The 25,849-nt window shown below is 43.3% G+C and overlaps 1 pseudogene; it reads left to right on the plus strand.

Annotated features, from left to right (window-relative positions):
- The first annotated feature begins 9,027 nt into the window (after positions 1–9,027).
- LOC112400722 (tubulin epsilon and delta complex protein 2-like) overlaps positions 9,028–25,849 on the plus strand; it is a 21,113-nt pseudogene continuing 4,291 nt past the window's right edge.

The following is a 25,849-nucleotide window of genomic DNA, read 5'->3' on the forward strand; positions in this document are numbered from 1 at the left end:
GGTTTAACTGCAGGGCTTCAAAGGGAATCAGAAATTGTGTGACAAGGCCGACTCTTCCAGAGCAACTGTCCTCATTCACCTCGAGTGAATCCTGGACGCTTTTGCTTTAATGAATAAGGGAGGGTGGACTGTTTAGGAATTTGGTTTTCCCCACCAGGACTAACAAAGTACTTTGAATGGCAACCCTTATTCTTACACATAAAGGACTTCTTCAGATGAAAACTGACAACACAAGTCACTACCAGGCACGAAGCCTTTCGGAAGAAGTCCTTTGCCCATCCTGCCTGCAGCCCACACACCATTATCCTAGGCCGTTTCTGCCACCCAGCTCTCTGGGAACCAGTGAATGTAACAGGATTTGATTTAAACTCCGGACCCCTATCAAGACATTCAAGAAAAGTCCCCTGCTTTTTTATTAATTGCAAAATCAAACTGACTCCCAGTGGAAAGTTTGTTCCCTCTTTTAGGACAGGGACTGCTAATTAATAATAGGTACTTGCCAGAGAATCTGGTTTGGGGGTGGTTCCCTGTATTGAAAAGACATTTTTCATGTTCCCTATGATTTATCTCCCTCCTGCTTCCCTGGCATCTAGGGTTGCCAGGTAAAATACAGGACATCCAGTGAAAATTGAATTTCAGATAAACAAGAAATAAATTTTTCTGAGTACAAGTATGTCTCATGTACTATTTGGAACATACGTATACTTGAAAAACTTATTTGTTGACTATGTGAAATTCAAATCTCACTGAATGTCCTGTATTGATCGATTTTTTTTTTTTTTTTGGTAGATCTGGCAACGTTACGTGATTTTTTTCATCCAACTTTGTTATGTTCTCCTAAAATTTTATTTTCATGGGCCTTCTTCCCAATTTCATTGCCCTCTTTAAGAACAGTTATTTCTTCACCTTCTACTCTTTTTTGGGGGGTATTAAGTTTAAGTGGCTTTGAATTGTGATGGGAAGCACCAGGCTTCTGTATAAAGGGCCTCAGAGTCACGCACGCATCAGGTGAGATTGGAAGAGGGCCTATCTGAATCCATTTCTTCTGATACTCTACCCTCAACAAGTACTCCTTTGAATTAAGCTTGCCTTCTCCAAGTGGGACTTCTAAACCGCATCTGGGGAACAGTAACACAACTTACTAATACCTTAGGAGAAATGGTAGTAATGATTTTAAAATTTTATCTCCAGCTACCTTTTAAAAATGCCTAAGGTAACAACTATCCTGATCTCTAAAAGGAATCCATCTGCTTTAAAAAGATTCTAGAGTCAGTAAGAAAAAAAAAAGTTGATCAGAACCCCTTCCTTCTGACAGTGAGATTCCTTCGAATCAAAAAAGGATTTGGGGCTTCCCTGGTGGCACAGTGGTTGAGAGTCCGCCTGCCGATGCAGGGGACACGGGTTCGTGCCCCGGTCCGGGAGGATCCCACATGCCGCGGAGCGGCTGGGCCCGTGAGCCATGGCCGCTGAGCCTGCGCGTCCGGAGCCTGTGCTCCGCAACGAGAGAGGCCACAACGGTGAGAGGCCCGAAAAGGGCACTGAGGAAAAAAGATGAAAGTGCTGGAAACAAATGCCAGCCACTTTGCAATCTTGCCAAAGGTGAGCGCTGCATATTCATTACAGGTTTATTCACTGATGATGCATTTTTTCCTCTTTCACTGTGTTGACATGATCTGTAGGCTCATGTTTGAATCCAGCCCAAAGTATATAGTTATTTTTTGTTACTGTGTGCATAGCTCTGCTTATTTTCTTACCAGGGTGTTTATTGCCAATGTGTACTGCATGAGACGAAATATATGTGCTTGTTAATGCTTACCTCCAAATTCCTCAAGGGAAAATTCTAAACTCTAAGGAAATTTAGGTTTACTTCATTTTACAACCACCTTAAGATTTGATCCACTGGACTTTTTGATTACGTCCTTTTCCAAGAGGGCACCAAATGTTCCAAAGAACAAATGACAGAACTGTAAGCACTGATAAAGAAAATGGATAAAATTGCTATTTTAGACGACAAATGGTAGCGACTGGGGCAGAGGTGAACGATCTTTTACAGTCTTGAAGCCAAGGGAATATGATACACCACTCTTTGATGTCACAAGGTAGGCAGATAGGCTGGAGGCCTGAGAAACAAATGGTATTGTCATATTATGCTAAGGATTAGTTATTTAGATCAGTGGTTTCAGAGCCAATGATCCCTTTTATAACATAAATTCTAGTTAGCAGTCCTCCTATACTGACTTGAAATTCAAAGGTGATACCACATACTTCTACAATCATTGTAAAAAACAATCAACATAATGACCTAGTAGAAAGGAGAAATAAAAGGAAAGTAATTTATAATAAAATGGCATGCACCTCAAAATGTAAACCCTCAGGCATGGCAACACTAGATGACAAAATAAAATAGCCGGATGCTTATATTAATCATAACATCACTGTGAGTGACAGCTCAAGACACAGACTGATCCAGGTGTGCTTTAGTGGCGACTCAAATGGCGACTATGACTTCCCAACATGATGAACAACTCTTGGAAAATTCTAAGCAAAACTAAATGCAAGCATCCTTCAACTCATACTGTGCTCGCATTCTTGGAAAATTAGGTGCTTACTTTCACCTACATGAAGGTTCAGCAGGACATCTGAAGGTCATCTGGAACATGGAACAATTTCTAATTCTAGCATCACTGGGCACCACCCTTTAAATATCAATAGTACCTCCCAATCATTGTGACAACCAAAACACGCCACCATCAATTTCTAAAATCCACCCCCACTGACCCCTGGACAATACCAGCTCCCATTTAGTACCCTTGATTTAGAGTAAAAAATTTTATTTGCAGAAGCATTTTTAAAATCTTAAAATACATCACTGATAAAAAAGGATCCAGATCCTCAGAAATTCCTCCATTTGTGACTCACATTTTTTGAAAAATTTGATCTTTGCTTTTATAACCCCACCGAAAAGGAGTTTCCCAACATCTGAGTCCTACAGATCTAGGACAGCAATAACTATTGTAATTATTGTTTTGTTCCATTTTTGCATTTATTCTGTTTAGTTGTGTTTTTTCCAAAATGTTCAGTAACTCTGAAAAGTCTTTATTAGCAACATAAATATAAATCAGATATCTTACAAACACTATCAGTTCCTGTCTATAGAGCACTGCCCTCAGGTGGGGTTTCACGCGTTTGGGGGCCAACTGGTTCTAGCTCGGAAGAGTTCACTGCACTCAGCTCTTCCCAACTCTGCATTTGGTGATGTCATGTTGGTAGCCAGAAATCAGCAGCGATGGAAGTAGTCACACCATGGAAACTGGCAAACGCTACAAATCAGGTCTGCCCTCACACCCACGTCCTCCCCGCCAGAGAGCCTACTGTGAAACATTCACCAGATACCACTGCATGGGGCTGGCTTGCAGGAAAGAACCTGACATAGAAGTACAAAAGAAGACTTTGGTACAAACTCTTTTCAAAAAGATCAGTCCAAACTGGGCTCTGTAGTGTTCCATCAAATTCTAGCAAGATACAAAATGATGGCCCATAAATAACCGAAGAGCCAAAACGAAACAGAAACATTAATTCACTCGCATCCAAATATCTATTTAGTACCAACTATGTGCAAAAGAGTCTCCTTAGATTGTTCCCGGACCAAGGCAAGGTACAACTTAAATAAGTATACGAGGTGCAGTGGACCAGTGGGTATGCTGCCAATTTGAAAGAGAGAATTAAACATCGATGGTAATAGTTTTCACCTTTATCACAGGGGATACTGACATCTAATAAGAATTGTGCCAGGTATTAAGCAAATATTATCTTGTTTGATCCTCACAAGCACCGTGAAAGGTAATCATTAGGGGAACTATATGAAATTGCTGATAGCTGACCAGTTTTGACCTCTACAAGAGGCAATTTCATAAGGTTTCATCTAATATTATTTTCTCTGTTTTACGGACAAGGAGGCCAAGACCCCAGCATACCAATTTGTCAAATGTCAAACAGCTATTAAGTGACTAAGCTGGGATTCCTTGCAGGCCTGACTGGCTCCAGAGCCCCTGTGCTTTCCACCACACACACTTCCCAAATGAAAGAACTGTTAGGCTCATTTGATATGTTGCTAACACTGAAAGAAATCTTAGAATTAAACTGTCTTGAAGTAACTCGCTACAAAAAAAATTAAATTAAGGACGTGTGTTTTACCACATCACTAAACACTGGCTTCCTGGGTTTCTTAATCATATATGATTAGAAAGAATCATCACTGTTCATACATTTTAGAGACTGAATAATAATTTAATATGGATTGCAACCATTGTTTAATTTGTTCTTAAGAAATTAAATTAATGATTATTTGTACTTAAGAAATTCCATTAACATTCAATTTATACTTGAGAAGTTAATGTTTAATTTATACTTAACAAATGACTTTTTTAAAATGCTGTGCTATTACTAGTACCAACTATCAAAGGTCTATGGTCACAGTCTATGATTCTCAACCCACTGGAATGATCAATGCTTCAGAAAAGAATTACAGTCACAAATGTTTGAACTAACTGTATAGTACAGAAGTGTCTCTTAAATTTTCAAATTACAACTCGCAGTAATGTCTTGATACAATACACATATGCGTATATGTGGATATAACTGAAACAAAAGTTTCCTGAAAACTTTTACTCTTGGTATGTGAAAAATACTCTGCTATCTTCTCTTCTATTTCATTTTTAGAAATGCAGACCACAACTTAGTATATCATTTTCACAAACTCACTAATGTGTTGTAACCCCCAGTTTGAGAAACATTGTCTTAGAGACCTTTATTTTAGAGACCTCATCTACATCCCCAATTTTATTCCTTTCCCTCTAGATTACTCTGTTCTTTTCATCTAGACCTTTGGCCCCCAACTTACCAACTTCCTTCTTTCAACAGAGATTTACAAATCATCTGCTCTGTGCCAGACACTGTGCTAGGTAGAGGAGATGCAATGGATTTGTATCCACATCCTGTGATCTCAACATCCATCCAATCATCACGCAAATAAATGCAAACTTTCAACTGTGCTTGGTGCTACAAAGGCTCCAAGGGAGGAGGATTTGACCTAATAAGGGAAGACTTTCTGAGGAAATGGTACCTGAGCTGAGATGTAAAGATATATTCTATTCTGTTCTATTTCATTAAGAAAATGCTGGCCACTCCCCATTAACCCCAACCCCTAATCTACTTTCAGCAACCTCAAATCTACTTTCTGCGTCTATAGATTTGCCTATTCCGGACATTTTATGTAAATAGAATCACATATCATATAATATGTGGTCTTTTGTGACTGTGTCCATTCACTTAGTGTAATGTTTGCAAGGGTCATCCATGTTACAGTATTGTATGGATATACAACATTGTGTGTATCCATTTGTCAGCTGATGGACATTTGGGTTGTTTCCACTTCGGGCTATTAAGTGATGCTGCTATGAACATCTGTGTACAAGTTTTTGTATGGACCTATCCTTTTATTTCTCTTGGGTATATACCTAGGAGTGAAATTGCTGGGTCATATGCTAACTCTAATTTTAACATTTTTAGGAACCGCCGAACTATTTTCTGAAGCGGCCACCATTTTACATTCTCACCAGTGTGTGAGGGTTCCAATTTCCCCATATTTTGCCAACACTTGTTCATTATCTGATTATTTGGTTATAAGCATTCCAGTGGGTGTGAAGTAGTATCGCATTGTGGTTTTGGTTTGCATTTCCTTGATGGCTAATGATGTTGAAGATCGTTTCATGTGCTCATTGGCCATTTGTATATTGTCTTTGGAGAAATATCTATTCAAATTCCTTGCCTATTTTTTAATTGGGTTAGTTATCTTTTTATTATTGAATTGTAAGAGCTCTTCATATTTTTTAGATACAAGTCCCTTATCACATCATTTGCAAAAACTCCCTCCCATTCTGAGTTGTCTTTTCACCTTCTTGATGATGACCTTTGAGGCACAAAAGTGTTTAATTTGATGACGTCCCAACACCCTATCTTACACCACACTTCACACTTCCCTGATTACTTCTTCAACCATTAACTCCATTTTACCTCAACAGTGGACCTTGAAAGCACCCAAAGCTGTTTGAACTCTTCTCTCTTAAACTCCACTATTCTATTCTCAGGGTAAAACTCTTTGTCTTTCTAGCTCTATCTCTACCTTGTTTCTATCACATATGCTCTGTAAACCCTCGAAGACCTCCAATTGCCAGGCTTCTGCTTTCTCCGTTTGTCACGCTTGCCTCTTGCCAACCTTCTCATCTTCCACTCTCATCCAGCCTAGCCCTTAGACCACAACACTGTAAACCCTCCACTCCCACTAGATTTCACTCCTTTGCCCCACTACCTTTTTTGTTACACTTGTCCTGCAACCTCCAACCATATATCAATCCGACCATCTGCCCTCTCTACTTCTACTGCTACTGTTACCTTATGCATTGGTAACACTCCTGATTTGTGTTCTCCAGTACCAGCTGAGCTCTCACACCGGCCCTACAAGCTTTTTCTTTAACCCATTTTAGTTTCCTCTCCCGTTGCCTGATGTCAACTACTCTCCCTTTCACTCACGTCATTCCCATCATGCTCTTCCTTGAACAAGCCAAGATAACTTAAGTCTCTTTGGTGCTTGTTCCTTTGCCGTAAGCACTCTTCCACCAGGTCCTTGAACGGCTGGGAAGTCCTTGTCGTTCAGGTCTCAGTTCAAATGTTACCTCTTCAGAGAGGTCTCCCCTATCCACCCGGTCAAAAATTGCTGCCCTCCTCCCATTGCTATCACTCTGCCCTGATTTATTTCCTTATTTTCTTTATCTGCGCTGTCTGGAAAAGTCTTACTCATGCTTCCAAAACCCTTCACTAGCTAAAGTTACAGACTTGCTCCTGTGGGCTCTCACTATACCCTGGGAGAGCTCTCAAACCCTGTGTAGAACTCTTACTAGCCTGCTGTTATTTACGGATTACAGGTCTGTGTTCCTCTTCTACGTGCCAAGCTCCCTGCAGACAGATGCTGTAATCATCTGTGGCTCCCTGGACATGCCCAGCACAGACCAGGCACTCAGTATGTGTAGAAGAGACGTAGAGAAGCCCGTTATTTTTGTAGCATGGGATCCACCCAACCCATCATGCATGAGGATTAACAATCGCCGGGGGAAAACTGGGGAAACATACTGTAATACAAATTAAATCCTGCTGGGCATTATTTATAACAGCAAAAATAGGGGAAAAGTGTCTGAACATAGGGAACTAGGGGAGTAACCTATGGATTATCTGCTCACTGGAATTTCATGTTGCTGTTAAGATGGTGTCTGATTCCAATGAAAGATAATGACATGGAATGTGCTTATGCTACGATGATAATGTTTTTATGAAAACAAAACCTGTACATAGAAAGATTGAAAGAAACTAAACCAATGTAATGCTGTTTTCTTTATGCGTGAGAAATAGAGATGCTTTTCTTCTTTTCTGAATTCTTCTAGTTTTCTCTATATATACATTGCTTTTATACTGAAATAAGCTCTAATATTTCATTTCTAAAAAAGAGATATAGTCATATTCTTTCTTTAGTTCATATAACTTCAAATATTAATATTTAATTCAGTTTTAAAAACTGAAGAATGCAGAGTCAGAGAGATTTATCCAGCATCCCTCAGCAAATTAACGACAGAAAAAGAAACATTATGGTAATCCTAAAGTGATATTGGGGAACACGACTAATTTCCCATAGGCTCTGTACCATCGATATTATACTTCTTATAGTTCTGTGTTCGTTGCTTGCTAAGAGGCTAAATAGCACTAGTATAAATAGCATAAAAAGAGTGGGGAGACTATAGGTGAACCCCATTTAAATCAAAGTGGGTATAGTTCACTTTAAGGAAACAAACTACATGAAAATTCAATAGAATTTGGGCTTTTTAAATGAAAGGATTCACAAAAGAATTAGCTTGAGCTCTATATTATCAGAGAAAACATTTACCAAATGAAAGCCCATCTGTGATTCAGATACCAGAACAAATATCTAATACAACAAATTCCAATCTACCAAAGAAAGTGCCTTAGAGTCACAAAAGGATTTTTTTTAACTTGATGTATCAAACACATCATTTGGAGGGAGGGGCCACTCCAGCTTGGTACGGAGTTTGAGAATGAACAGCTTAGAGGAAAGCGAAACCTGTTAAACAAGGTAAGAGAGCAAATTTCAATAAAACAGATCAAGGTAGGAGGATGTGGGTTCCCCTAGAACTAGGCACTGATATATATACCAGGATTCCAGTGCAAGTGGTTGATTTGGGAGGAGATTTCTGGGCACTTCAGTAGGGCATCGGGGAAGCTAGAACAGGCAGGGGAGGGAAGGAAGCCACTTAAAAGGATGTTATCAAGCTAGCTGCCACTGTGGGCCGCTGGAACCTCATCCTGCTGAGGGACACGGGGTGACCAGTGAGAACACACGCACCTGAGTCACCCTGCCTGAGAAGCGAGGGCACTTTGGGGGCCGCTGTAGCATCCAGATTACGTCTCAGGGCAGAGCAGCCGTTGCTGCCTATTGGAAGTCGGGCCGGTGTGTGTGAAAATGCAGAGGGCTGGCAGCGCAGAAGCACAGCATCTGCTACAGATGGAGTAAACCAGCTCCTCACGGCGTGTTTGTTCCCTTTAGTGCTTTTTAAAAAGTGGTTTGAATGGCTTACATTTACGGTTGAAACTCCTTAAAGCTGACTTTCTGATATTCTCTCGTGTGCACTTTCGTTTTCCTGCCCCAGGGCTGCTACCGACACGTCCTTCTCTGCCTGCTCCGCCGCCCTCCCGGAGCTGCCTCCCGGAGCTGCCGCCCACTTAACAGCAGGCTGAGGGCCTCCGTGCCCAAGCGGCTCACTCTGGTCAAACCTGTTGTCTGTTTTTGGGTGGACGTGGCTCCGCGCAGTAGAAAGCACGGTCTGCAGTGCTATTACAGCAGAAGGCCTGGCACCTTCAAAGCATGTCTGCAAACACCCTGCTCCAGTTTTATACTTGTCGAACATGTTCCCCAGGTGAGGAAGGAAAGGCCAAACGCGGTTAGTCACACTAGAAAGGACAGTGGCAGTTTGCGTTCCAAGAGGACTACGTCTCCTCCTCTTTTTCTCCTCTGCACCCTCTCACCACAGGAAACACTCTAAGCAGTTTTCCAAGTCCCAAGAAAGATCGCAGAGTTCCCAACGCGCAGTTTATGGCTTGAAAACACTTGGCAGACGAAACAATAACAAAGTCAATGCCACCTCACCCTTTCCGTGTGGTTATGTAATCAAAGGGCAAACTGCTGTCTCAGGCAGAGCTGGGAGAGGGCTGGGCACACAGCTCTGCACATCCAGCCGCCCTCCATGCTTTGGAGGCTGGGGGAGGGAGTACCCTTCCAGCTGTCAGGAGGCTTTGACACGGGCATGTCTGGGCCTCTCTCTCTGTCCCATCACCGGGAACTAGGACGGCCCCTATGACCCATTAATGTGGATTTTCTTTTTTTTTTTTTAATATCTTTATTGTAGTATAATTGCTTTACAATGGTGTGTTCGTTTCTGCTTTATAACAAAGTGAATCAGTTATACATATACATATGTTCCCATATCTCTTCCCTCTTGCATCTCCCTCCCTCCCAACAACCCAATCCAAAAATGGGCAGAAGACCTAAATAGACATTTCTCCAAAGAAGATATACAGACTGCCAACAAACACATGAAAGAATGCTCAACATCATTAATCATTAGAGAAATGCAAATCAAAACTAAAACCAGGTATCATCTCACACCGGTCAGAATGGCCATCATCAAAAAATCTAGAAACAATAAATGCTGGAGAGGGTGTGGAGAAAAGGGAACACTCTTGCACTGTTGGTGGGAATGTAAATTGATACAGCCACTATGGAGAACAGTATGGAGGTTCCTTAAAAAACTACAAATAGAACTACCATAACGTGGATTTTAAAAGGGGCCCATTCCTTCCTCTGGGAGCACACAGCCCCATGCTGGGGACTGCAGTTTGGCGAGGGGGGCTTGGCCTGGATTTCAGCCCCCTCTTGGGGCCCTCGGCCAGGCCTCTGAGGGCAGAGCAGACCCCTACAGTTCACTTGGGGACACTGTGGAGACTGGAAACTCTCCCACCCCACCCCAGGTCAGAGCTATCGTTTACTCTATCTCACTTCTCTTTAAGTTCCAGATCCTGAAAGATTATTCCTTCTGCTTCAGAGGACAGCTCCTTACTCTGACCACAACTTGCTTTCTTTATAAATTACCTGGAAGTTCCTGCCTGTCCATTTCAGTCAGTTTATTTACCTGTTCATTTGGCCATGTCCTTTTTTATTTTCTTTTTAAGGTTAAACAAACAACTAGCTTAAAGGCAGGGGAATGGTCAAATCTGCATAAGTGGGAGGAGAGAAATTTGCATAAGAAGCCCAGGTGCCTCCTGGGAGGAAAGTAACCGAGATGCCAGTGCAGATTCCCTTCCCAAAGCTGTGGTAGAGACCAGGGGACTCTAAGGAAGGGCCATGGGCAGGGGAAAGGAGACAGGGGAAGTGGGGTTGACCCTGCACGGGAGAGAGGTGGAAAGCAAGCATGGCCTGGGTCCAGGATACAGCAGAACCCAGACGTGTGCTAACTTGGTTCCCCTGACAGCAAACCACCACCTTCAGGAAAGTGTTGTGTAAGCAAACTGGCAAGCTGCCCTCGCAGCAGCTGGCCCCAGGGTCCCGACCTCAGATGTGATGTGGGGATTCAGGAAGCCACTGCTGGAACCCCTGGCTTCAGAGGCACACCAGACCTGTTGTAAGATGCGCCCGCAAAACATAAGCTTCCCACCATGCGTCTTTCCCCACTTGGAAGAGGTCTGAATTTGTCTCATGTGACCGCATCTGGCTGGTGGAACTGAAATTACTCAGCTGCCAGGGAGTCTGGGAAATGTAGTTTTAGATTTGTAGACTCTGCTACATGTAAAGGCACACTGAAAGGACGTTGAAATGGATGATGAGTAATCATTTTCCCCACGGTTCCTCCATTTGAAAACCTTCAGTGGCTCTCCATGTGGATAGCACTGTCGAAGGAAAGCAGGACCTGAGTCCAGGATACAGCACACTCCAGCAATGATTTCCAAACTGTAGACTACAGACCTTGGGGAGGAGACTAGGAGACATTACAAGATGTTTCTGAACCGCCTTACGCTGCAGTAATCCTGTGGACGGGAAGGGAAAGAAAAAAAAAAAACCCAAAAACCACATTGTGACTTCCACATATGTGTTCACCTATTTTTCAAACATGGAGGGAATTATGATTCAAAAAATACAAATCGGGGCTTCCCTGGTGGCGCGGTGGTTGAGAGTCTGCCTGCCGATGCAGGGGACGCGGGTTCGTGCCCCGGTTCGGGAAGATCCCACATGCCGCGGAGTGGCTGGGCCCGTGAGCCATGGCCGCTGGGCCTCCACGTCCCAAGCCTGTGTTCCGCAACGGGAGGGGCCACAGCAGTGAGAGGCCCGCGTACTTCAAAAAAAAAAAACAAATCACTTAACAACCTTCCTTACAAACATGTTTCTCACCCGCAGACCCCACTCCTCTGCCTAGAATGAGAATTCTGTCTCCGTCCTGTCTTGCCAATTCATATTCACCATCTGAGACTCAGCCCAGGCTACCACCTCCCCTAATCGGGGAGGTGATTCTCTCTGACTTCCTCAGGCTGGGGTAGATAGTCCTCATCAGTTCTCTCGTAATATCCTGATAATAATAAAATTAAAGTGAAATTTGATTGGCTTACTTTGTGCCAGGCTCCATGAGGTATGTACTCTTACTATCTCATTTTACAGATGAGGACGCTGGGGCACAGAGAGGTTGTATAACCTGCCCAAGGTCACTTATTAGTGACAGCTGTGACTGTCACAGGCAGCAGTCTGTCTTCAGAATCTATGCTCTTGGCCAATACCCTCACTTCCTCTCATCTATCGGTTGTTACACTGCCTACCCTGCTATATTTATCTATCTATCCATCCATCTGTAGCTGAATCTGTACATCTATCTCCTCCACAAATAAGCAATGTCTTTCTATGATGTTTAAAATGGGAAAAAAAAGTTAAAAGTATTTCCTCTCTTCCTAACACATTGAAAATTCCACAACCAGGGTCCAAATTCCTTGATCCATCTTTCCCTCATCCTCTGCTGTCTGTTAACACAGGGACTATTTTCTCCTTCAGCAGAGAATACCAGACTAAATTACAGAGCAGGATACAAAATTACTATCCTCAGCTCCCTTCTTTGCCTGTTTTCTCCAAAATAGATTCTTTCCGTTGGTTGTATAAATACAAGACAGAACCCACCACTGCTTCGAAATCATGCGGGAAAGTGTATCATCAACTCTGAGCTCTGCTGGAGCTGACCTTCTGGCCAGGGTCCACCAGGCACTCCTTGAGAAAGGATGGGGCTCCTAGGCGCTCCAGCCCATGCATCAGCATTCTCGTGCAAACATTTAGGAGGGTGAAACTGAGGAGAGCATGACATTTCCCTGGGAATCAGGAGGCGTTTCCATATCTGTACTCTTGCCTTCACTGTTTATCACCCTTTCTGTCTAACACGGATGACACTTGCTCGTGTTCCCTGTGCCTCAGTACCTGGGTAGCTCTGCTTACACCTGCCAACAACCCCACCAGGTAAGCTAGCTGATTGTTCCCTCTACTGGGGACACCCTAGAAGCATCAACTTCCTCCAGACTCATCTCCCTTCTCGCTTTGCTCAAACTCCTTTCTCTTCCCTTTGTCTGATATTTGCTCAGCCCATTGGTTTTGGCTCATAAACCAGGTATTTCCTTTTCCCTCTTGAAGGTAACTTATAAAAGAAACTTTCTTTAATCATCTTTCAGGTATGCTCTCTGGGCCTCTGTTTGGGAAAGTCCCCCCTGCCTGCAGAGTGCCCTTCTAAAGGCTCGTATCCTCTGCAGGAAACAGGGAACAATTTAGACGGATCAGGCATGATGGCTTTGCAAATCTCCCTTGTGTAATTTACACATCTGGTAACTCATTATTGTTTTAAGACATCTTAATTCCCATTCAGGCTAAATGACCTGGTACACCCACAGCCATCTCAGAGAATGTCAGTTCAATCTAAGAGAGTGCGATGTTTGTCAAAATAGCATTGCACAAACCCTCTGAAGAAAGCCAAAAACAGTTGCAGTGAATTACAAACATATTATGGAGTCAATGAGATCTAGCATTTAACCTTCAGCTAATGTTGACACCAAGCAGTACACCCACAAAAGCCAAAGAGAATCCGAGTGGAGAGCATGGGTTCCCAGCCTTGGCTGCGTTTTGGAATCATCTGGGTATTAAAAAAAAATCTCCATGTCCAGGCCATACTCCAAGCCAATTAAATCAGAATCTCTGGGGGTGGGTCCCAGGCATCATTATATTTTAAAGCCCTCCAGGGATTCCAATACGCAGCCAAGGTCGAGATCCACTAGTATAGAACGTCTGGCCCTCGCTCACAACCAGGGCTTAGGCCCTCCTTATACACACTGTCAGGCGTGTAGGGCGGGGAAGATGACACCACATGCCTGGTCATGCCACTCACCCATGCCAGCTTAACTCGCCAGCTGCCCACTCAGCTCCTGAAGCTACCCAAAACGTGGAAACTAAAGGTCGAGGTGATGCTCAGGTGACGATTAAGGTTACCAGACATCAGAGCATTGAAAGCGGGACAGCCAAGGCACAAACAGAATAGAGAGACACAAGTGCTCCAAGGGGGGGCGTTGGATTTGCCAATTTGAGGTACTGCCACCTGATAGTCAACTGAAGAAGGAAAAAAGATATGGAGGGTAGGAGGGGGCTTCTGGAGTGCTGGTCATGTTCTGTTTCTTCAACTGGATGCTGGTTACACAGGGCTGCTGTTTCTGAAACATGGCCACTTCTACACTTACGATATGGACACTTATATATGTACATCATGCTTTAGTAAAAAGTTTTGTAAGGAGAGAAACGTTACACTGGTCAGTGAAAAAAGGTCATAGACGCTATCAAAAATAGAAAGCCCACCAGCCTGTTTATAGCACTGAGTTTGATAATAGCCCCATATTAGAAACCATTCAAATCATAGGGACCTGGTTGGACAAGTTAAGGTTCAGCCATACAACGGGATACTACGTAGCTATTAAATTTTATGTGGTAGAAGACTACGTCATGACATGGAAAAGTGCTCGCAGTCTATTTTAAAGTTAAAAAAAGAAGATGGATTATAAAACATTGTAATACATGTGTTAGATATTATTATGCATTTTTCTATGTGCACTGGTCTTGAGATAAATAAATATGTTAGGCATTACTGAGATACAAACAGAAAGAAAGACAGTGTGCAGATAGGACCTGGACTCAAGTCCCAACCCAGCTTATCTACTAATAATTGTTCACCTTTGGCCAACTTGCTCAACTTTGTGAAAAGAGCTTTATTGAGATATAATTCACACACCATACAGTTCACCCATCTAAAGTGTACAAGTTAATGCCTTTTAGTATATTCAAAGAGTTGTACAACTACTACCACAAACTGATTTTAGAACATTTTTATCACCCTGTAGCCATTTGCAGTCAGTCTCCATCCACTCCTGCCAACCCCCGCAGCCCTTGGCAACCAGTCATCTACCTTCTGTCTCCATACAGTTGCCTATTCTGGACATTTCATCGAAATACAATCATACGATGTATGTTTTTCGTGCGTCTGGCGTCTTTCCATTAGCATAGTGTTTTCAAGGGTCATCCATGTTTTTGCATGGAAGGAACTTCATTCCTTTTACTGCTAAATAATATCCCCCTTTATGAATATATCATATTTTGCTTATCCATTCTTCAAATGGTGGACATTTGGGTTGTTTCTACTTTGGGGCTATTATGAATAACGCTGCTGTAAACATTCCCATAGAAGTTTATGTGTGGATGCATGTTTTAGTTTCTCTTGGGTATATATCTAGGAGTGGAATTTCTGGGTGTGATATAATACAAAAATATATTTAGTCTTTGCCCACAGCTCCTGGCAGAGCTCCTAAAACCCTTGGAATTTCCTGAGTGATAGGATTTGTGGGGGTTTTTGCTATGCACAACCAGCCCCAACTCTCAGCCCCACCCACCAACCCCTCTGGGAAAGGGAGGTGGTGCTGGAGATGGAACTCTATAAAAAACTCTTGAACAATGAGATTCGGAGAGTTTCCAGGCTGGTGAACACATGGACTTGCTGGGACAGTGGTGTGCCTGGAGAAGGCATAGAAGCTCTATGCTCCCTCCCTTCTCCATACCTTGCCCTGTGTATCTCTTCCATCTGGCTATTCCTGAGTTGCATCCTTTATAATAAAGCCATAAATGTAAGTAAAGTATTTCCCTGAGGTCTGTGAGCCATTCTAGCAAACTATTGAACTTAAGGAGGGGGTCGTGGGAACCTACAATTTATAGCCAGAAGTACGGGTGGCCCAGGACATTACACTGGCATCGGGGGCAGTCAAGTGGGACTGAACCCTTAAATCTGTGGAATCTGTCACTAACTCCAGGTAGTTAGTGTCAGAATTAAATTGAATCGTTGGACATCCAATTGGTGTCCGGAGAATTGGAGGATTGGTTGACTGGTGTCAGAGTACAATCCAGACTAGGTCTTATGGTAACTCTGTGTTTAACATTTACATTTCCTCCAGCAATTTCTCCATATCCTCACCAACACTTGCTATTGTGTGTCTTTTTTACTATAGCCATCCTAGCAGATGTAAGGTGATATCTCATTGTGGTTTTGATTTGCTTTTCTCTAATAACTAATGATGTTGAGCATCTTTTCATATGTTTATTACCATTTGTATATATTCTATGGAGAAATGTCTAATCAGATCCCTTGCCCATTTTGAAATTGGGTTAACTTTTTATTATTGAATGGTAGTTTTTTATATATTCTGGAATCAAGTCCCTTAACAGACACATAATTTGTAAATATTTTCACCCATTCTGTGGGTTGTCTTTTCACTTTCTTGATGGTGCCCTTTAAAGCCCCAAAGTTTTAAATTTTTATGAAATCCAATTTATCAATTTTTTTCTTTAGTCACTTGTTTTTTGGTGTCATGTTTAAGGAGGCTTTCAGGATCCACATCTTTTAATCTTCTTATTCTTGGTGCCAAGCACAGAGCCTGGCATAGAGCAGGCACACAATATTTGCGAACTGGGATGACGTATCTTTATCTGAACCTGGGAATTTATTGAGTACTGCATCGTTTATCTATTACTGTGTAAAAAATGACCTGAATTTAGCAGTTTAAAATCACAAACATTTTATTTGGCTCACTAGCCAATGGGTCAGTTGGGCAGTCCTTCTGATCTGGACTGGCTCACGTGTCTGTGTTCAGCTTATAGTTTGGCAGCTGGTTGAATGATCTAGAATGGCCTCACTCTCGTGTCTGGTGGTTGGTACACTGTCAGATACGATGCCTTGGTTCTCTTTGTAGCCTGTCACCCACTAGCAGGCTAGCTCACGGTCGTGTTAGAGTTCCAATTCCAAGCCCTAATACCTAGGCGCTTTTCAAGTCTCTGCTTATATCACATTTGTTCATGTCCTATTGACCAAAGCAATTCACATAGCCAAGCCTAGATTTGAGAGATGGAGAAACAGACTCCAGCTTTTAGGAGAAGGGAAGGATTTGTGGCCATTTTTGTAATTTACCACAAGTACCTCGATGCTTCTACACTGTTAGGCTTTTATGGAGGATGTAAAAGAAAACCCTCTCCTTCTTTCAAGTTTACACGCCATTGTGGGCATTCATTCATTCAACAAATGTTTACTGAGCATCTACTATGTGTCAGGCACAGTTCTGGGCTCTTGAGGTATCTTAATAAGCAGAGCAGACTAAGATCCTTCCCCCTTCCCCATGAAATTTACCTTCCAGTGGAAATCGCAACAGGAAAGATTTCAAATAGAGTCCAAACAAACTGTTGTGGTGGTGAAAATTTCTTTGACCGTACCTATATACAATGAAAATTAAATCCAGAACTTAGCCCCTGCAGGCAGGAGGGAAGATAGAAACACCCTTAAGAACACAGAGCAAAAGGGTAGAAGATTGCAAGAGATCCCAGAGAAAAGCAGGCTCCTACGGAAAATGGAAATTTGTTCTTGTATTTTCAAAGTGAGTTTGTATCAATCAGGGTTCAACCAGAAACATATAAATGATAGGAGACATATATTAAGAGATTTAGGGAATTCCCTAGCGGTCCAGTGTTTAGGACTCTAATTGCATGGAGAGTTACTTTATGCGATTGTGGGGCTGGCTAGGCAAGTCTGAAATCCATAGGGCCTGCCACCAGGAGGAGCAGGCTGGAATTCCCAGGCACGAGCTACAGCTGCAGTCTGTAGGCAGGATTCCTTCTTCTCCTGGGAAACCCCAGGTCTGCTCTTACGGCCTTTCACCTGACTGAATCAGGGTTACCCAGACTATCTAAAATAATCTCCCTTACTTAAAGTTCACTGATTGTGGACTTTAATCACATCTACAAAACACCTTCACACAGCACCTAGATTAGCGTTTAATTGAATAACTGGAGACTGTAGCCTAGCCCAGCTGACACGTAAAACTGAACATCCCATGAACTGACCGCACAATTCTGTCAATTAACTAAAGCCCACTGTACACGTTAAGTGGGTGAATTATATAGTATGTGAAATATATCTTAATAAAGCTGTAAAAAAAATAAGTAGGTTAGTTCTATGCTTTGGGAGATCTAGTTTCAAAAAATAAATGTGGGCTTAAAACAAAAAGTCTTATAATGAATGTGTTTGACTCAGTCTGGAAGGCAGAACAGAAGCTGTAATCCACGAAGAATGCAGCCTAATTCACCCTGAGCCGGCACTGTTCTATCCTCTCAGCTAGGAGTTGGAGTAATTTCTCTATGGCTTCCTTACTACCTGCGTGCCATAGACCAATTAATATTTACACTCCCCAGCCAGTTACCAGAGGAGACAGACGCTGGAAGAGCCGGAAGAGCAGAGCCCAGAGGATCCTCGGGCCCCTGGGCTGGTTACGGAATGTAGGATCCCGGCGCCACTTAATAAGATTAAGCGTCACCTCCAATTAGCTCTCTGTCCTCTCTGCACTCAGGTGGCTCTAGCCTGTGGGCAGCTGTTAGAGCCCAGCTACAGACAAATAAGGAGGTGGTGCATTAAAAAAAAAAAAGTGTGGTGAGGGCTAGACATGTTCCAGGGGTCTGGAGCAGAGTGAGGAAGGAAGCCCGTGGGAAAGGAAAGATGAAAACACCACGGATGGAACTGGGGCGGGAGGGAGGGCCCACGTCACAACTGGGAACAAACAAAGGGCTAGAGGAGGGAAGAGGCTGGACTGACTGGAACAGGGTGTCCTGGAGAGGTGGATGCAGGGCAGGGAGGCTCTTGAAGAACAGGCGGAGGAATGCGGAACAGATGCAAGCAAACCAGTGGCGCCCAAAGTAGGGGTGCACATCTCAAGGGGTGGTCAAGATGATCCACTGCAGCAGGGGAGGGAAAGACGCTAACTTCGACTAGATTGATTTTTGATCTAAAGAATAAGAAAATAAACTCAACTAGTAGGTAATATATGGATTCATGCCACCACCCTCCCCCTGTCTGGAAGTCAGACAGTCACAAGACAAGAATCCTCAAATGATTTTGAAGACAGAGTGGGAATTCCTGAATTGAAGGGATGATAAGCCTCGTCATTTACTTTCAGCATTTTGCAACATTTATAAGGTAAAGTGTGTTTACAGATTCTAGCCTCCAGTTATAACGAAACCAGCCCTCATAAAATAAACAGGTGACTTTGAAGAATCCCACAAAGGAAACCCTGCCTGGAAGTAATATTAATAAGGCAAGAAGAATCAAACAACCTGAAAATGAGTTCTCCTTCTCACAATGCAACAAATGATGCGTTTCTCCACTTTCTAGAACCTTCTTTGTCCACCACGGTTGAAGTCAAAACAATGACCATCTAGTCAGAGCTGAAAAGAGGTTGTTCAGAGAACTCAAAATTATCCAGGTACCTATTAAAAATATGGATATAAAGCTGGCCCAAGGTACAGCCCATGACTTAATATACTGGTTAATGAAAGGATATCATTTATAAATAAACAAGTATGAATATAATGGGGGTGCATACTAAGGAAGGTATACGGGCCAAAAAAAAGGGAGTTCATTGCTACAAGCAATGTGAAGGGCTATTTTCAGACAATATTGTAGAGTATATGGACTGTTCTAGGTTGGGTTCCTCTAGAAGCAGACCTGGAGATGAGGATTTGATGTGAGTAGTTGGAATGAGAGAGAGACTCAAGAAACACTAGGAGGGAAGTGGGGGTGTGTTAGCAAGCATGTCATCACTGTGGGCAACTAAGGCAACTGGAAATTGGTGTAGAACCTGCGTTAGACGCGTCCCACCCTAGGGGGAAGGAAGACGGAGTAGTTATATACCAGCTTCTGCCATCAATGGTTGAGAGCCGCTCGTGGGGCATTTACTCCCCATTCTGCCTGTGCTTGGGCAAGCCCAAGGAAGCCCTCAGAATGACAGTCACGGGGGCTTGGAGGAGGAAGCCACAAGCATGCATGGGAATGGTGAAGGCCAAGAGATACGGGCGGGCGGAACACCCACAGTGTCTGCTCCCTAGGCTTGTTTACGGTTTGACTTTTTACAATAAGCAGCGTTTACTCTCTCTGTCTCATCATTCTTTGTTTTTCAACTTTTCACTTGTCGGAACTCTGGGTGGGGCAACGAGCCCAGGCGTGGGAGTCCTGAAGGTCTTGGAAATAGCAGCTTACCAAAGGCCAAGAGGCAGCGCACGGTCCGCCCAGCCCAATTTAAAGGAGCTCCCGGGCTGTTGGATTCTACAGAGGAAGGCGGTTTTTGGTAAAACATTGCCGAGAACTCTAATATGTACCGCTGCAACAGAAAATACTGAAAGGAAGGGTTAGGGCTGGGTGTTTTCGGGGAGATTCCAGAAAGTTCAGAAAGTTCAATTCAGCTAAGAACTAAGCGAAGACACTCAGTGTAGCCCTAGTTCAGAAGTCCAGCTGAATGAACGCAGGTCTGTCCTAGAGGATCAGGCCATTTATGAGTTGCCATGGGCCAGCCCAGAGAGGTCTAGATGGCAAAGGAGACATTCTGAGGGGCTCCAGCAGCAGAGGAGAGGGTGGACTTTGCCCATCAGCTGCCTACACTAAGGCCATCCTGTCTACCAAGCAGAGCCTTCTACGTGCTGTGCCTGAAGCAGAGATAAGCAAGATCGACTCTATTTGACCACCACTTTGGTGCAAGTAGAACTTCAGGCCCCATCTAGAAAGGAGGGGCTGCCATTTGGGAATGAAGTGCTTAAAGGAAGATCCAGAGCAGTGTGGAGAGGCAGCCAGAGCCATCGCTCCTACCCTCAGCTGCCCAGGGGGGCCCATCCTATGGGCAGGAGGAATAGGCAGCTAAATACAGAAGAGACACGAGGCACCCTCACTGGTTCGTCCTCCAGGACAACAGGTTTTACTGGGAGCAGAGAAGAGACAGCTAAAGTCTATTCCTCCCAGCACTGAAGGAGTCAGAACAGAAAGAGAGGCAGAAAGGGGACTTAGGAGGGAGCCAAAGATACATCGTCATTTCATGATTTGTTTAAGCTGTTCTATCATTACAATGACTACAGGTCATGCCACAGAGAACTCATGTTAAAACACTGCTCTTGTTAGTATATTAACACAGGGGAATTGTGGGGGGCGGGAGGGGTGCATCGAGCTCGTTGATACCTTGGGAACCGAAGGGAAGAGCTACAAGATACTGCAATAGAGACAGTCAATGGGAAGGAGCAGGAGTGGGCAACATGAAGGCGAAAAGCTGGGAATGCATGATAGCTCTTGTGTGCAGGATGCCGGCCACGTTTCCGAGGTTATTCACATTGATCCTCACTGCAACCCTAAAGGGAATTAACAGATGAGGAAACGGAGCCAGAGAGAGGTTAGGTGACTAGCTGTGTTAATTCACTGGGTCCTCCAAGAAGCAGATGCCAAGATGGGATTAGAAGTGCAAGAACCATATGGGGCTATATGTATTATGTAGAGCTGATTCACTTTGTTATAAAGCAGAAACTAACACACAATTGTAGAGCAATTATACTCCAATAAAGATGTTAAAAATAAAAGTACAAGAACCGTATGGGGGGAAGTGCCAGGGAAAGGCTCAGAGGAGGGGGCAGGAGAAGGCAGAGCACGCCTTCAGGTGGCGATGCCAGTCTGGACCCTGTGGAGGAGACATAGAAGGACCTCTAGGAAAGTCTCAGTCAGGCCAACGAGGAGTCCTGCAGCCAAGGTGGCCCGTTGGAGGAGTCCCACATGTCCCTGGGATGGCCTGCACTAGTACTCTGACTGCGCTTACTCACTGGCTTGGAGCAGCCCATGGGAAACACAGCCTAGGTACAAATGCAGCAGTGAATCCAGAGGGGCAGGAGCTGGGCCCTCAGTTATGCTCCTGAAGCTAAAATCACACGACCAGCAAATAGTGTGAGGATTTGAGCTGAGATCTTTCTGACTGTAAATCCCCCTTTCTTGGTCACTGCATTGCATACATATGCATATATCTTGGGCATGAACTAAATGGCATCAGAGGACTGAATGTAACCAAACAGGATCCTATGGGGCCTTCCCAGAACAGAACTCCCCCCACGTTCTCCTCCTACCTTTTGCCTGTAGAAAAACTTTTGTCAAAGTATAAATTTAATCAGAGAAGTGAGAAAATGCAGAAAGAAAGGAAAAAAGACAAGCAAGACAAAATAATAACAGTTTAGCCATTAAAAAGAGTCAAGGACCTTTAATTCCTCCTCAAGGGCTATAGATAATATTCTGAGTCACGTCCTTTGAGCTGTTTTGCAGATACTGAAACTCACACCGGGTGGGAGAAGTTAACTGTCTGCTTCCCACAAGCACAGGCCGGTTGGAACCAGAAGGTTGATGATGTTGACTCCCGATTACCTCACCACCAACCAATCAGAGGAGTGTCCACAAGCTGATCACATACCTGACAACCCCCCTCCCTCACCCTGCCTTTATAAACATTTCCCTGAAAGCCTTCAGGGAGTTTGGGTCTTTTAAGCACTTGCTACCTGGACTCCTTGTTTGGCACCCTGCAATAAACACCGCACTGTATTCACCACGACCCAGTATCAGTAGATAGGCTTTACTGCGCATGGGCAAGTGGACCCACTCTGGTTCAGTCACATGAAGACAAACTTGAGACATCCCTCACCGACTCCTGCAGCACAAATTTCTAAAATCACAATCTAGCTGGGCAACATACGTTTTTATGAAGAGATCAGAAAGATGAAAGATTTTCAATCCTATTAAAATTGTTTTTTAGATTCTCACCCATTCCCCCCCATTCTCCACAGGAACACACAGATCCACAAATATTTATTAAGCACTCACCAAGTATCAGAGTCTGCATTTGGTACTGGGTACACATACATGGAATTTCTGGTATGCTGGGAGAGGCACGCATTAACAAGTAATGAAGAAAAATTATGGATAAGTTTATAAGGGGAAGTTCAAGGTGCCTTGAGAGAAAAAGCAGGGGAGATCTAATGGAAATTGGGGCCTGAGGGGTGGACAAAATGTCTGAAGCAATGAATGCCCCAGGGAGGAATGGCATTGGTGTTAGTAGACGTAGGGTCTAGCCCAAAGCATGCGTTGTTGGCTCCTCTGAGCATGAGAAGAGCTGAAAGCCAGGTCCCCATACTTAAATTCCCTTCAATAAGCCCTGTTTGTATCTTCCAAGGAGCTTACATATCGTTTTTAAGAGAGGGTGTTATTTAGGATTGGCTCAAGATGGCAGAGTAGAAGGACGTGTGCTCACTCCCTTTTGCGAGAGCACTGGAAGCACAACTAATTGCTGAACAGTCATCGACAGGAAGACACTGGAACTCACCAAAAAAGATACCCCACATCCAAAGACAAAGGAGAAGCCGCAATGAGACGGTAGGAGGGACAAAATCACAATAAAATCAAATCCCATAACTGCTGGGTGGGTGACTCACAGACTGGTGAACACTTATACCACAGAAGTCCACCCACTGGAGTGAAGGTTCTGAGCCCCACATCAGGCTTCCCAACCTGGGGGTCCGGCAACGGGGGGAGGAATTCCTAGAGAATCAGACTTTGAAGGCTAGTGGGATTTGATTGCAGGACTTCGACAGGACTGGGGGAAACAGAGACTCCACTCGTGGAGGGCACACACAAAGTAGTGTGTGCATCGGGACCCAGGAGAAGGAGCAGTGACCCCATAGGAGACTGAACCAGACCTACCTGCTAGTGTTGGAGGGTCTCCTGCAGAGGCAGGGGGTGGCTGTGGCTCACCGTGGGGACAAGGACACTGGCAGCAGAAGTTCTGGGAAGTACTTCTTGACGTGAGCCCTCCGAGAGGCTGCCATTAGCCCCACCAAAGAGCCAGGCAGGCTCCAGTGCTAGGTCACCTCCGGCCAAACAACCAACAGGGAGGGAACCCAGCCCCACCCATCAGCAGACAAGAGGATTAAAGTTTTACTGAGCTCTACCCACCAGAGCAACACCCAGCTCTGCCCACCACCAGTCCCTCCCATCAGGAAGGTGGCACAAGCCTCTTAGACAGCCTCATCCACCAGAGGGCAGACAGCAGAAGCAAGAAGAACTACAGTTCTGCAGCCTGTGGAAGGAAAACCACATTCACAGAAAGACAGACAAAATGAAAAGGCAGAGGACTTTGTACCAGATGAAGGAACAAGATAAAACCCCAGAAAAACAACTAAATGAAGTGGAGATAGGCAACCTTCCAGAAAAAGAGTTCAGAATAATGATAGTAAAGGTGATCCAGGACCTTGGGAAAAGAATGGAGGCAAAGATCGAGAAGATGCAAGAAATGTTTAACAAAGACCTGGAAGAATGAAAGAACAAACACCTGGAAGAATTAAAGAACAAACAAACAGATGGACAATACAATAACTGAAATGAAAAATACACAAGAAGGAATCAACAGCAGAATAACTGAGGCAGAAGAACAGATAAATGACCTGGAAGACAGAATGGTGGAATTCACTGCCACAGAACAGAATAAAGAAAGAAGAATGAAAAGAAATGAAGACCGCCTAAGAGACCTCTGGGACAACACTAAATTCAACAATATTTGCATTATAGGGGTCCCAGAAGGAGAAGAGAGAGAGAAAGGACCTGAGACAATATTTGAAGAGATTATAGTCGAAAACTTCCCTAACATGGGAAAGGAAATAACCACCCAAGTCCAGGAAGCACAGAGAGTCAGTCCCAGGCAGGATAACCCAAGGAGAAACACACCGAGACACATGGTAATCAAAGTGACAAATATTAAAGGCAAAGAAAAATTACTGAAAGCAACAAGGGAAAGAAGGCAAATAACATAAAAGGGAACTCCGATAAGGTAAACAGCTGATTTCTCAGGAGAAACTCTACAAGCCAGAAGGGAGTGGCACCATGTGACAAAGTGAGAGAGAGAGGGTGGGAGGGAGGGAGACGCAAGAGGGAAGAGATATGGGAACATATGTATATGTATAACTGATTCACTTTGTTATAAAGCAGAAACTAACACACCATCTTAAAGCAATTATACCCCAATAAAGATGTTAAAAAAAATAAGGCAGTTACTTTTCAGACCAAAAAAAAAAATCAAACATGGTTAATCTTTTGGTAAGTAAATAAATAAAATAAAGTGATGAAAGGGAAGAACCTACAAGCAAGACCACTCTACCCAGCAAGGATCTCATTCAGATTCAACGGAGAAATCAAAAGCTTTACAGACAAGCAAAAGCTAAGAAAATTCAGCACCACGAAACCAGCTCTACAACAAATGCTAAAGGAACTTCTCTAAATGAGAAACACAAGAGAAGAAAAGGACCTACAAAAACAAACCCAAAACAATTAAGAAAATGGTCACAGGAACATACATATTGATAATTACCTTAAACACGAATGGATTAAATGCTCCAACAAAAAGACACAGCCTCGCTGAATGGATACAAAAACAAGACCCGTACATATGCTGTCTACAAGAGATCCACTTCAGACCTAGGGACACATACAGACTGAAAGTGAGAGGATGGAAAAAGATATTCCATGCAAATGGAAATCAAAGGAAAGCTAGAGTAGCAATACTCATATCAGATAAAATAAACTTTAAAATAAAGAATGTTACAAGAGACAAGGAAGGACACTACATAATGATCAAGGGATCAATCCAAGAAGAAGATATAACAATTATAAATATATATGCACCCAACATAGGAGCACCTCAATACATAAGGCAACTGCTAACAGCTATAAAAGAGGAAATCAACAGTAACACAATAATAGTGGGGGACTTTAACACCTCACTTACACCAATGGACAGATCATCCAAAATGAAAATAAATAAGGAAACAGAAGCTTTAAATGACACAACAGACCAGATAGATTTAATTGATATTTATAGGCTATTCCATCCAAAAACAGAAGATTACACTTTCTTCTCAAGTGCACACAGAACATTCCCCAGGATAGATCACATTTTGGGTCACAAATCAAGTCTCGGTAAATTTAAGAAAATTGAAATTATGTCAAGCATCTCTTCCGACCACAACGCTATGAGATTGGAAATCAATTATAGGGAAAATAATATAAAAAGCACGAACACATGGAGGCTAAACAATACGTTACTAAAGAACCAAGAGATCACTGAAGAAATCAAAGAGGAAATCAAAAAATACCTAGACACAAATGACAACGAAAACACGATAATCCAAAACCTATCAGATGCAGCAAAAGCAGTTCTAAGAGGGAAGTTTATAGCAATACAA

This window comes from Neophocaena asiaeorientalis, unplaced genomic scaffold, assembly GCF_003031525.2.
Source record: "Neophocaena asiaeorientalis asiaeorientalis breed wild unplaced genomic scaffold, Neophocaena_asiaeorientalis_V1.1 scaffold20, whole genome shotgun sequence".
Taxonomy (NCBI): domain Eukaryota; kingdom Metazoa; phylum Chordata; class Mammalia; order Artiodactyla; family Phocoenidae; genus Neophocaena; species Neophocaena asiaeorientalis.